This window comes from Salvia miltiorrhiza, chromosome 6, assembly GCF_028751815.1.
Source record: "Salvia miltiorrhiza cultivar Shanhuang (shh) chromosome 6, IMPLAD_Smil_shh, whole genome shotgun sequence".
Taxonomy (NCBI): Eukaryota; Viridiplantae; Streptophyta; class Magnoliopsida; order Lamiales; family Lamiaceae; genus Salvia; species Salvia miltiorrhiza.
The window spans coordinates 43,850,446-43,861,756 of NC_080392.1; positions in this window are offsets into that span (position 1 = coordinate 43,850,446).

An 11,311-nucleotide genomic window follows, 5' to 3' on the forward strand; every position below is an offset into this window, starting at 1 on the left:
GGAGATAAGGCTTTAATTTTAGAATGTTTTAATAAATATTTACTCAATTCTCAAACTCTTCAACTTCAATTCGTTTTTTTTTTTTTGTTTATATTTGGCATTTTTGGGCCCTCTTTTTGGTTTGGAGTCGCTTTCTATTTACAATAATTTATAGCTTTCTTGTTGGTCAATTACCATAACTGAAAAAAATCCATCCGTGCAATATTATTATTATTATTATTATTATTATTATTATTATTATTATTTGGAGCAAGTTATGATTTATGACTATGATATAAATTCATAGATATTTGCTTTTGTTTTAGTACCTTCTCTTCGGCTAAATAGTTTTAAGGGATACTTAGTGGTGAAGAAAATTAGGTGGGGCATGGAATACAAAACGTTCCTCGTGGTAATTATCAGCTTTAGTATAACTTTCTCAAGCGAGTATATTCCTTGGTATTTGATTTTTTCTTTGATGATTTATTATTGAAATGAATATTGCTCTTAAACGAATATCTTGTGTCCCCAAGGGGACACCAAGCGGTGCGACCTCCTGTGTGTGAACAGTGAGGTCCCGGGTTCAAACTCCACTGCTCCCCCTCCCCAACTCCCCCAAGTCAAAAAAAAAAAATGAATATCTTGTGTGTCGTTGTGAAAAATATGGCAATGACAGTTACAACAACAATTATCAAAATAGTAGTGAAAATATGAAAAATAGAGATAATTTTTCTACGAGTTATAAATATAACTTGTAGATACACTATTGAAATGTGAATTACAAAAATATCCGTAACAACAACCCCGTCACAAAGACGTGGAAATACAGTTGAAAAAAACATACTATCACAATCCTCACAAAACACACAAAACTATATACTAGACATAATAAAAGATTTTGTTGTAGAAAGATATGAGATGTTATGTAGAATGTTGAAACAGTACAGACTCTGTCAAACAGCTTGTTTTTCTTTATTGCTCTCTATCTTTAAGTGTAAGACACGACTCCTCTTATAGACGTTTGAAACTCTTGAAATGCAATCTTCAAGATCAGTTACAATCCTCATAGAGACCAACTACATATGTTACAAGGTATTACATTTGATCCCCTTAATGTATTCCTACAAAATATTAATTTGTCAATAAATAGTCAAATAAATAATAGTGTTTCAAAATGTGTACCCATTGATTATCACGAGATGCAAAGTTTTGTATAACAATTATTGCCCCTAACCTAAGCACGAGGCTACCACAGACCAGATACTTCAGCTTAACCTGGCAAAACAAGCTAGTTTACTCTTGGCTTTCCAGCTAGTTAAACGCTTTAATGTCGAGAATTCCGCTAAAGAAAAGAAGGGGCTTCCTCTTAGTCCGGTATGCCGGTAATCTTGTTTTCGGTCTAGCTCCGTCTTGATGTATTCTCTTTCTCCTCGTTCTATTTGGCCAGACTTCAGCCTCGTACGGCTCCGTCCCGAGCTTCCGTCGTCAGCCTTGGCCACTATCTATGCATGTATTTTCAGCCTTTTGTCGGGGTGCCTTCATTTATTTATGGTTATTTCGCGGGCTTTATCCGGAAACGATTAGGTGTCCTCTTCTACTTGTTGGGACATCATAAGCCGAAAAAGGACAACTTGTTGGGCTAGCCCTGCTAACCAAGAAAAGAAAAAAGTTATCGCGCTCTAAAGAAAACTCAAACCAAAACTATCGCGAATTAGCCCTGGTTCTTTTGTATTTCTTTCGGTTTCATTGATAGCAGAAAAAACGGACTAACTCTATAGGGACGGGCGGTTGGCATAAATAAAATTATCACCACGGGACGTTGTCATATCTTTTTCAAAACTTCACCGAGCTCCCTCCAGAATCCAGAGGGGGAAAAGATAAAGAAGAAAAAAAGGAATAATTTTTTTATTTCATTTGAACGGCCCGCCCGTTGTGCTTCTTTCATGACATGCTCTAGTCCTGGTTGCCTTTCAGGTGTTCCCGGAAACTTCAGTAGTTGAAGCCAAATGCCGAAAGGGGAGTCGTTGATTGCCCCGACAACTTCGCCTTCTAGTATGGCTCCCATTCCCGATTATATAAGATAACTCAAATAAAGAAGAATGAAAGCATGAGAGCGGGTCAAGGTCCTATAAGGGCCGGTCTGCGTTTGATCCAGCTCGTCTGTCCATTTTTTTGCTCTTTTTTTTTGTATGATCCATGTAAACATTTACTAACAGCAAACGACACTTTTATTAACAATAAATGATATTTTTATCCATAAAAAATGAAAATTGTGCACATATATATATTACATGAAAATGCATGAGTATTTTTTTGCGCCAAATTTCTCTCTCTTTTTTTGTCTTATTCATATTTTAAGTCTTTTCTACAAATCATTACATTTAATTCATGAAAAATATTCAATATATATCTTAAATTAAAGATAATGATAAAATATTTAATTTGATATAAAAATTATAAAAAACAAATTTTATACGAATAAATTATGATTTTCTATCGTCTCTCTCTCTTCACATTTATGTTTCTTTTCTCTGCCTTCTTTTTTGTTTCGATTTTATTTCACTTTCAATATTTCTATTTGCGTTTACTTTTAATGGAACAAAAAGAGTATTAAATTAAAACTTTTTATCATGATCTTAAATTTGATATGCATATTAAAAATTTTATAATAAGTCAAATTTTACAATTTTAGAAAAAAATTACAAATAAACCTTTAATTTTATTATATTATATAATTACCACTTAATTTTGAATTTAATTTGAAATTTAAAATTACCTTTTTAATGTATATTATAGATTATAGATTACTAATCATGCTAAAGATCTCATATTGAAGTAACTTTGTAATAACTAAATACTATGAAAACTCGTGTACTGTTTTACCAACCAATTATAAAGGTTGCAAGATAGTGGGTAAGATAGTGGGAATGTGAATGAGATGTAATTTATTTGTAATATTTTTAAATTTTTTATTCAAATCAGAGGTGGTCTTGGATACAATCGGGTTGTACCCGCACTTAGACCCTGATCCGCACTCTGACCTGAACCCGCATCCTGATCCGAATCGTATAAATGTCACTTGTTAGAGTAAGATTTACTCTATGCTATTTATTGTCATTTATATAGATAGTATTGTGGTTGTAGGATACCATCTGTGATACCAAAAGTGATACCAAGTCTGCATCATATTTCACAGCAGATCAACATAAATCTTGAAGATTTTGTTTCCTTTTTTGAGTGATTTTTGAAGAGATCTTTTTGTATCTATTGGATTGACTTGCAAGCTTTCAAATATGTGTCCTTATTCAAGAAGGAAACTTAGGGTTTCTCATCTATATAAGGTCGATCTCTCACAGCAGCTAGGGTTGGCGATTTAGGCATTTATTCAAGCAGTTGGGGTGTGCAGCAAGGATTTGAGCGTGAGAACATTATTCTATGATCGAATGTTCTGGTATTTAGCTCTTTGCTTTTACGTTTATTGAGTGCAAAGTATTTTGTTTTGTTTATCTCCTTTGAGAGTTGAATTTCGAGTTGTAAGGGAGTAAGTGTGTTCGTCGGGGTTCACACTTAGAGAGTTAGTGTTATCTAGCTTTCAACGTTTTACCAGTGTTGAGGTTTTGGGAAATTATAGAGGCATAGATCGTTGAGTCTTGTGTGAGTCCTGCTGTAATTTAATCTCTCATAGTGAATCGTTTTCCCTTGGGCGAGGCCCCCCAGACGTAGGTGTTCTATCACCGAACTGGGTTACCACTTGCGTGTGCTCGCGTTTATTTCTTTTCTGCAATCTGCTGTGCTTTGGTATTCCGTTTGGTACCATATTTGGTTGCTGCGAGATTTTATATGTATTTGGATAGGTGGCTGGTCTTTCAACACTCTGAGTGCGGGTTAATCTGATTGTACAGTATACCCTATTGTACTCAAGTTTTTGTGTTCAAATCAATTTAAAATTGAGAGTTACCTTTTTTACAATATAAATATATATACATTCCCAAATTCCTCCGTACATTCTCTAATGTTAGTGTTATTTTTATAACTCTAGTAAAAGGCAAAATATTTTCCCCGAGGAAACTTTCTTAATGCTCGTTTGGGGCATGAGTATTCATTCGGCACAAGAGTTGGTGAAAAGAGGGATTCGGTGGTGGATTGGTGATGGCTCCGGTGTAAGGGTCTCTAAGGACCTATGGCTGCGTCGCGATGATAATTTTTGGGTTTCTTCTCTTTCTCCGCCGGGTTTGGAGGATATGCTAGTCTTTGAACTTATGGATTTGAGTACCGGCGGGTGGAACGTTGATCATGTTGAGCATCTTCTTCCTGAAGAGGACTTGGCGGCTGTAGTTGGTATACCGATTTGCCCGGGGTCTGGGGTTGATCAGCCCATATGGCACTACTCCCCTAATGGTAGCTATACTATCAAGTCAACGTATAAGCTAGCGAGTGCTCTCACTCTTGATCCCTACTATGGTGAGGATGGGCCTTGGTCTTTTATCTGGAAGTTGATGGTTCCCCCGAAAGTTAAGTCTTTCCTTTGGAGGGCGGCCAAAAATAATCTTCCTACTAAAGAAAACCTTCTTGCGCGAGGTATCCCGGTGGGAGGAGAGTGCGGTGCTTGAAAGGTGGGTTATGAGAATTTGTGGTATGTCTTTTTTGCATGCCCTTTTGCTGAGGAATGTTGGTGGATAGGGGGCTATGAGATGATGCTTGTTACTTTTCGTGCCACATGCGATTCTTTCAAAGAGGGCCTCTCTTCTTTGATGAGTAACGTGGATGGTGTCTTAGCGGCTAGAGTTAGTATGCTTCTTTGGCATATATGGAAGGACATGAACAAGGCGGTTTGGGAAGGTGCCCTTCCAAGTCCTAACCGCACGGTGGCGCTCGCTGCCAGCTGTCGCGAGGACTGGTTATTGGCTCGCGAGGTTCAACCTCAGCCTCCGTTGGCGGTTGACGCCTCGCCTATCTCTAGCGTGTGTGCGGGCTGGCATATCATTCAGGAGGGGTGGATTCGTTGTGGTGTGGATGCTGTGTTTTTTGCTCATGATAAATATATGGAGATTGGTATTGCTGTGCGGAATCATTTGGGCGAGTTTCTGGTGGGTAAAACGATGAGAATTCCGGGTAGCAGAGATGTGGCGGAAGGTGAGCTAATGGGAATTAAGGAGGCTTTGTCGTGGCTCAAGTCTCTTGGATACATGCAAGGTTGGGTTGATTGTGATAGCAAGATTGCTTGTGATGCCATTTTGAAGAATGATAGAGCCATAAACGAGGAAGGTATCCTTGCCGACTATTGCCGTAGTGACCTTTCGCTCATGCCGGGTATTAGTGTGTGTCATGTCCGGCGTAATCGTAACGCTATAGCACATTGCTTAGCTAAGACTGCGAGAGATGGTTCTACGATTCATGTTTGGAATGAACTCGTGCGCTTAATAAAATCTCTTTTTTTGCCCTAAAAAAAACTCTAGTAAAAGGGGAAAAAAAAAGACACAAACACACAAAGAGTGAAATGAGAGTAAAGGACAAGTAGTGTGCGTATGTTGGCCAAACGGTAATGGGTTAATGTCTAAGGTCAAAGGTTTTGGGTTCGAGCGTGACCTTTAAATTTTTTTTATTTAATATTATTAATTTATAAAAAACAGAAAGAAAGAGAGAGAGTAAAGGACAGGCAGTCAGGCACAACGGAAAAATTTAAATAAAATAAAAATAGAACTTAATTTCAACTAGCACACGCCCACTCGTGCGATGCACGATCAGTATGGAAACTAAACGATATTTTAAATAAATAAATATGTATATTAAATATATATAATTTAAATATAAATAAATGTAAATATAAAATTGAAATTCAATAAAAAAACATGAATTCAAAAATATATAAATTTTCAATTTTGTATTTTCAATTACCAATTAATTGATTTTCATTGATAATTAAAAGAAATTATAAAAGAGAAAGGAGATATAAAAGATGAGAGAGAAAAAAAATATTTTTGTAACTTTAATTGATAATAACTTATTCGCTTTAAATTTATTTTTTATAATATTTATATCAAATTAAAGATCTTTTCGTTATCTTTAATTTAACATCCATGTTGAATATCTTTTTATAATCAAAGTTGACGATTTTTTATAAAAGAAATAAAATAAAAAAGAAAAATGAGGAGAGAGAAATTTTGGTGGGAAAAAATAGGCGTTATACTGCTCTTTTATATAATATATAGATTTATTTTTTATAATATTTATATCAAATTAAAGATCTTTTCGTTATCTTTAATTTAACATCCATGTTGAATATCTTTTTATAATCAAAGTTGACGATTTTTTTATAAAAGAATTAAAATAAAAAAAGAAAAATGAGGAGAGAGAAATTTTGGTGGGAAAAAATAGCCGTTATACTGCTCTTTTATATTATATATAGATATATAGATGGGTTAGTCTCCTATGCGGTAACCGCATAGTATGCGACCGGGTTGCCCCTGACCCACGTCCAACTTGACCCAGAAACCTTGACCCGGAGTATATATATGTATAAGTTACTGTTCACACACACTCCCCCACCTCCCAAACCCTACGCCTCTCTTCTCTTCCAAACCCTACAGCTGTCTTCTGTCCCAAACCTTGCGCCTCTCTTCTCTCTCAAACCTTGCGCCACATTTTCCATTAACTGAAGCACGAAATCCGCGCCGGATTTTACAACATCGGCGGCGTGGGTCGATAAGAGGTGTCTGAATCAAGTTTACTTCGATTTTCTCCACTAAATTTGTTTCGATTTTGACGACTTTTTTCGATCTTAGTTCAATTTTGTCGACTTTTTTCGAATTTGGTTCGATTTTGGTACGATTTTGTCGACTTTCTTTCGATTTTGATTGATTATTGTTAATTTTGTTGAAGATCGCAAATAGAACTACTCAAGTGAAGAATACAACCATTTGGAAAGCCGTCAAATTTATCGTCGTCTCAGGCAAGATCTTCACTGCCCACAACGACCACAAAAATTCACGATTTGTTTGATGTTACAATTGAAATGTTTACATTTGTTAAATGTAACATTTACATTTGTGTTTAAGAAATTGTACATGTACTGAATTTATAATATATTTCTCTTATTGGAAATTTTATTTTTATGTTATAATGTAATTGTAAATTTTTACTTTCAACTGAAAGTAATAGATGTTGTTACGTAAACTAATAGTTAAAATGATTAAATCTATAGTTTAACAAATATTACTTTTATTCAGTACAATATATATTTTTCTTGACAATAAAGTATACTTTCAATTATTTGAATTATATTAAATTCTTAATTAACTATATATTGTCAGTTTGTTTGTAGGAAGCTAAGTCTCAAAGAAGACATCAGTTATTGTTTTGAATTTAAAGCTACCGAAACTACGATTTATCAATCATATTCTTGTCTTGAGTTCAAACAAGACATCAGTTATTGATATATTTTGAATACATACTATATTTGTTAAGTTCATTTATAGTATTACTATAAAAGTAATACAATTATTTTTACCTTAGTTTTGATGCAGGGATATCTACTTTATGTTAGGGTAACATTTACTTTTTTTCTACTAATAATGTGTACATTAGTTAAGTATAACTTTTACATTTGAAAATAAGTATGACTATATATATTAATAAACTAAAAATAGTTATTAAATAAAGTATAAGTTTAGAAATCATGTTAAGTGGTCAAGGTACCCAATTTCTAAATCCCAAACTACAGCTTATATTTGATTTGCTTTGTTTGTTACATCTAACTTACAAAAGTAATAATTTCGTGATTAAACATATAGATAGTTATTAAACAAAGTATAAGTTTATGTGAATAAATTTGATGGTTATAAATATAATTAACAAGAGTATAAGTTATGTTGAGCAAATGTAATCATTCATAATCAGCAAAGTATAAGTTTTTGTAAGTAACTTGTGTGAATAAATATGGTGCTTATATATATAAATTTCAAGAGTATAACTTATGTGGAATAAATGTAAACAATCATACTATAAAAAGTATAAGTTTCAGTGAATAAATTTAAAGATTATATTTACTTTCAATCAATATAATTATTCAATATACTATAGTTAATATAGGTAATTTAAGTTTAATTAAAGCTACTGGAACTACGATTTATCAATCATATTCTTGTCTTGAGTTCAAACAAGACATCATTTATTGATATATTTTGAATGCATACTATATTTGTTAAGTTCATTTATTGTATTACTATGAAAGTAATACAATTATTTTTATCTCAGTTTTGATGCAGGGATATCTACATTAAGTAGGGTAACATTTACATTTTTTACTAATAATGTATACATTAGTTAAGTATTACTATGAATAATAAATCTTAAATAGTGAATACTAAATCATAAACCTTGAATACTAAACCCTAGTCGTTGAATAGTAAACTCTAGTGGGAAAACTTACTTTTATTAGCCTAATATATACATTTCTTTACATAAATGTATACTTATGTCAATTTAAATATTTCATATCATTCAATATAAAGTATTATATTTTCTAAACCCTAAACACTGACTAATAAACCCTAAATAGTGATTACTAAACCATAAACCTTGAATACTAAACCCTAAATATTGAATAGTAAACCCTAACCTTTGAATACTAAACCCTGTTTACTTTTATTTTAGCCAAATATATACATTTCTTTGCACAAATGCATATTTATGTCAATATAAATATTTCATATCATTCAATATAAAGTATTATATTTTCTAAACCCTAAAAACTGAATACTAAACCCTAAATAGTGAATACTAAACCCTAAACATTGAATAGTAAACCCTAACCTTTGAATACTAAACCCTAATGTGAATATTTACTTTTATTTTAGCCAAATATATACATTTCTTTAGCCAAATAGCCAAATTTACGTTAATAAATGTAATTATGAATACTAAATCCTAAACACTGAATACTAATTAAATCATAGTGTTTAGGATTTAGTATTCATAATTACATTTATTAACTTAAATTTGGCTATTTGGCTAAAGAAATGTATATATTTGGCTAAAATAAAAGTAAATATTCACATTAGGGTTTAGTATGGTAATATTTACTTTTATTTATCCTAAGATATACATTTGTATGCACAACAAATGTATACTTATGTCAATATAAGTATTTCTTATCATTCAATATTTTCTACAACCTAAATCCTGAAAACTGAACCCTAAATAATCAATACCAAACTCTAAACACTGATTACTAAACCTTAAACCTTGAATACTAAACTCTAATGGTAATATTTACTTTTATAAAGCCTAACATATACATTTGTATGTACAAATGTATACTTATGTCAATATAAGTATTTCTTATCATTCAATATTTTCTACAACCTAAATCCTGAAGACTGAACCCTAAACACTGAATACTAAACCCTAAACCTTGAATATTAAACCCTAATAGTATTATTTACTTTTATAAAGCCTAACATATACATTTGTTAGAACAAATATATACTTATGTCAATATAATTATTCCCTATCATTCAATATTTTGTAAACCCGAAACATCGAATACTAAACCCTAAATAATGAATACTAAACCCTAAACACTGAATACTAATTAAATCCTAAATAATGAATACTAAACCCCTAAATAATGAATACTAAACCTAATGGTAATATTTACTTTTATTCAATATAAAGTATTATATTTTCTAAACTCTAAATTCTGAAAACTAAAGCCTAAATTATGAACACTAAACCTTAAAACACTGAACACTAAATCATGAATCTTAATAGAAATATTTACTTTTAATTAACATACTTGAGCAAATAACTAAAAGTAAAAGTTCGTATAAATAAAAATTGAACAAATGTCAAAGGTTGTGATAAAAATTGGATTTTTTAAAGCTCGTGGACAAAATGGATTTCGGGCAAAGGTTGCGATATTACATGCAATTAACCCTAAAAATAAACATTATTATGAAGAAATGTAATGTTTCAAAAACATTACATCTCTTCATATTAATAATTATTTTTTATGTTATTAATAATTATTTGACCAAATAATTAAAAGTATAAGTTCTCATAAATAAAAGTAACAATTATTGTAACAAATGTAATAATTTTAAAACAATACATTTCTTTATATCAATAATTACTATTTTTTTACGACAATAATTATTTTATCAAATAACTAAAAGTACAAGTTTTCGCATATAAAATAAATATTACTTTTTTTATATTAATAATTACTTTTTTTGCTACAATAATTACTTGATTAAATAATTAAAAGTAACATTTATCAGTAACAAATGTAATAATTTAGAAATATTAAATTTTATTATAACAATAATTACTTTTTATACGACAATAATTAATTAATCAAATAGCTAAGAATAAAAGTTCTAACCAATAAAAATAACTTTACTTTTCTATATATCAATAATTACTTTTTCTTTTAAAAATAATTGCTTGAACAAATAACTATAATGAATTAAAATAAACATTATTGTGAAAAATGTACTAATATTTTTGAAACATTACCTTTCATCATATGAATGATTACTTTTTATTACGACAATATTTACTTGACTAAATAACTAAAAATACAAATTCTAACAAGTAAAAATAAATAATAATTTTATTCATATCAATAATTACTTTTTCCTATTAGAATAATTATTTCATCAAATAACTAAAAGTAAAAATTTTCATGAATGAAAGTAACATTTATCATAAACAAATGTAATTATTTTGAAACATTATATTTCTTCACACGAATAGTTATTTTTTTTATCACAATAATGATTATTTGACCAAATTAACACTAGCTACCATCAAATTTTATCCTGAAATTCGACCGTGAGAGTAGTCATGAAATAGTTCGAGCAAAAATAAATTATTTTAGCTTGATACTTAATTACAAGAATCGATATCCAAAAACTATAGCTACATTGCTCTACTTCATTGCTACATATCCTGATGAATACTTATTCATCATCCAAATTAATTTGAATATATTATTTATTTTATAGGCTAAATATAAATTTCCCCCTTAATTCAATTCTCCATCAAGAAATCAACATGTGTTCCTCTAAAATCAAAATTGCAGCAGCAGGAGCCTAATCGCGCCCCTCTCTTAGAAAAGGCGCAACAAATAACAAATTAAAATAAGAGAATATACACAATTAGAAAAATTAGACATTATCCATTACTAGTTTCGAAGATGAGCAGAGGTGTAAATGAGGCTACAAAAAATGGTTCATGTACCTCAAAATATCGAATCAATATAATTTTTTTAAAAAAAAATCAAGAGTACAAACAACCAAAAGCACCAGTAAAAATCAAGATAATCAGC